This window comes from Manihot esculenta, chromosome 15, assembly GCF_001659605.2.
Source record: "Manihot esculenta cultivar AM560-2 chromosome 15, M.esculenta_v8, whole genome shotgun sequence".
NCBI classification, from domain to species: domain Eukaryota; kingdom Viridiplantae; phylum Streptophyta; class Magnoliopsida; order Malpighiales; family Euphorbiaceae; genus Manihot; species Manihot esculenta.
Window position 1 is genome coordinate 25,713,527 of NC_035175.2, and position 3,535 is coordinate 25,717,061.

The 3,535-nt window shown below is 41.6% G+C and overlaps 1 long non-coding RNA gene across 1 annotated transcript; it reads right to left on the minus strand.

Annotated features, from left to right (window-relative positions):
• Positions 1 to 2,093: 2,093 nt before the first annotated feature.
• On the minus strand, positions 2,094 to 2,958 carry LOC122721995. Its single transcript, XR_006348832.1, has 2 exons — positions 2,915 to 2,958; positions 2,094 to 2,424 (listed from the first exon to the last, which is right to left on the minus strand). It is a non-coding gene; the product is annotated as an uncharacterized LOC122721995 (long non-coding RNA).
• Positions 2,959 to 3,535: the final 577 nt, after the last annotated feature.

Consider the following 3,535-nt stretch of genomic DNA (forward strand, 5'->3'; position numbering starts at 1 on the left):
CCACTAGCTGCCAATTGCAGTTAACCTTTTAGTGGGAGTGTGTGGGATGAAGTCATGTTTCTGGTATAGGAGACACTGCTTTACCAGTCTCTTTGCGTCTTCTACTACTGTGGTCCAAGATAACCCCTGCCTGAATGCCTTTTTCGCTATAGTATGAGCCCCTTCATGACTGCCACATAACCCTTCATGGATTTCATGGAGGACTCATATGCCTTCCTCCTGGGATATGCATTTCAACCATGCTTGGAGATAAGTTCTCCTGAACATCCATCCATCTATTATTCCATAGTTGGAGGCTTTAAGAACTAGCCTCTTTGCTTCTAATTTTTCCTCTGGAAGGGTTCCCATTGTGAGATAATAGAAAATTGGAGTCATCCAAGTATCCCTGACTTCGATTGGAAAAGACTCTTCTTGCTCGACTGTTGGCAAATCGATTGCATCGGAAGGGAATCCTTGCATAAGATGCCGCTCTCTTGCTGCTGCTAACTTAGCCAAGGAGCCCGCTTTCATGCTCTCACCTCTTGGCACCTGGGTTATGGAAATTACTTTCTTCTGTAGTTCGGAGTCAACAAAGAAATGCTTCACCCTAACTTTATATTTTGCAAGGTTGGGATCCTTGACTTGAAAACTGTCCTGACACTAATTTATCACTAGTTGTGAGTCACAAAATATCTCAACCTTTGTTGCTTCCAACTATTTCATGATTTTTAAAGCCATCAGCAAGCTCTCGTATTCAGCAACATTGTTTATGACAGTGAATTTAAACTTTGCTGCATACCTTAGCTTTATCGAGTGAGGACCAAGCAGAAGTATGCCTATCCCCGAACCGGTGGATCCTGAAGCACCATCGACCCATACCTTCCATTCTTCTTTCTTTTCTTCCTCCAAGGGTATTGTGGGAGTGAGATTGGCTACGAGTCTGCAAATGCTTGTGCCTTTAAAGCTATCTAAGGTGTATACCTAATATCATATGCACTCAACTAAACTGCCCATTCTATTAATCTTCCAGCTAGATGAGGCCTGTGGAGTAGTTTCCTTACAGGATAATTATTTCTTACTTTGATTATGTGGCTTCAAAGTAAGTTTGCAATTTTCTGGATGCTACTAATATGGCATAAGCCAACTTTTCCAAAGTTGGGTAATTATTTTTGGCTCTTGTTAACACATGGTTGGTATAGTATACTGAAAATTGTTCCTCCTTTTGTTCTCGTACCAAGACCGAGCTTATGGATTTCAATGTTACTGAAAAGAATAAGTACAATGTTTCTCCTTCCCTATGTGTATCGAGAAGTAGTGGTGAGAAAAGGAAAGTTTTTAATTCCTCAAAAGACTTTTGGCAGTCTTCTCCCCATCAAAATTGCTTCTTGGCTTTCAAGGCTCAATAGAAAGGGAGGCATCTTCTTACAGAGCAAGAAATGAATCTACCCATTGCTATTATTCTCCCATTCAACCTCTATACTTCCTTAATTATTTTTGGAGATTGCATGTCCAGAATGGTTTTGATTTTTTTCGGGTTAGCTTCAATTCCTCTTTCAAGCACCATCAAACCTAAAAAATTTTCAGCTTTGACTCCAATAGTGCACTTCTCGGGATTGAGCTTCATTCTCGCCCGATCTAGGATGTCAAATGCTACCATGATATTTATTGCGTGATCCTCCACCTTCCTACTTTTGATGATCATGTCGTCAATGTATACTTTATTATTTTCCCTATATGCTCTTTGAATAATTTATTCACTAGACGTTGGTATGTGGCTCCTATATTCTTGAGACCGAAAAGCATTGCTTTATAACAGAGGACTCCTTCATCAGTGATAAAGGTCGTCTTTTCGGCGTCTAAACCCTATATCATCATTTGATAATCAACTAGAGAATAATCAACATGTCCAGCAGTGGCATCGACTAGTTTGTCAATGGAGGGGATGTAACGACCCGAAAATCGGACCGCTACCGGCGCTAGGATCCAGATCGGCTTAAGGCCGCCAGGACCCGTAGCAAGCCTAACATACATCCTGTATATCTGGTATAATCCCAAATATGATCAAACATAAACATAAAAACTGTAAAACATAAAATTTGTAAACTTTTTCTTTCTTTCATACACCAAGCTTAACCCGTGCATGCACAAACTCATAATCATAAACCCCAACACTAGAGTTCTCATCATCAACTCTAATGGGGCAACATAAAATAAGCTTGGTTTTCCTGTCTCATTAAAGACATACATAAGGACCATATACAAGGGATTAACCACACTTCTAGGACAAAGCACAACTCTATCTATTACATTACATTGATTTACATCATAACATTTTACCTTTCATTACATATCTTTACCTTACATCATGTCCACTACTAATCTATTACATGAATCTGACCATAGACATAACCTGCTGATCTTCTGACTATCTCTGACCCTGCAAACCTGGGGTTAGGGGAGAGGGGTGAGCTATAAAGCCCAGTGAGCGGAAACCACACTAGCAGAACAGTTCATTTACAAGTATGCCATCATGGAATGCATCACATCACAAACATATCACATCAAGGATGAACTTGTCACCATTAGCCCTAGTATTCGCTTACATAACTCATATCATAACATGTCCAACTATGCCAGGGGCGATTAGGCCACACATGGTCTTTCCTTACATATACATGATGCCAGGGGTGATTAGGCCACACCTGAGCTTTCTATATCATACCATGTCATCTCATATCATATTATCTCATCTCATACTGAGGGCTAAGGATCATCCAATATCCATCCACATCAACAACATATTATGCAATGCATCATATTCGTGGATTCTAATGCAAAACAACCTAATACATATCATGGCATTTCATGATGCATGGATCATGCTCTAAAAACATTTAATTTCTTAATTTAAAGCATTAGGTTTAGTTCCACTCACCTCTGACTAGCTCTGGGCCGACTCTGAAACGGCTGACACTGCTAAACACCTCGGTTCCTCGAGTCTGATCCTACACAGGTGGACTCTAGTGAGGTGCCAAACACACCCTAAACGACTCATAAACAACTCCCCAAAAACCCCTTAAAGCATCAAGGAAACATGCATACAGAACACTCATGAAAAGGCTGGACAGGGCACTTTCGGCTGCCGAAGGTCCCTTCCAGAGACGAAAGTCATGCAGGTTCGAGAGCGCCTTCGGCGGCCGAACCCTTTCTCCAGAGACGAAAGTCATGCACTTTCGGCGGCCGAACATCACCTTCGGCGGCCGAAAGTCTGCTTCAACTCTGAAACACAACTTTCGGGGGCAATGTTTGGCGGCCAATCTAAGCATCCATAGGCAGGTTCGGCGGCCGAAACCACCTTCGGCGGCCGAACCTGAGTTCCTCCAGAACTCAGCCCTTGTGCATACTAGCCTCCCAAACCCCCAAAACAAGCATCCAACCTTATAAAACATGCATAAACTTCTCAAAACCATGCATAAACCCTTAGTCATGCATAAAGGAGCTTAACAACTAGATTTAAACTCCAAAAACAACATCCAAAGCATGCATAGATAGCTTA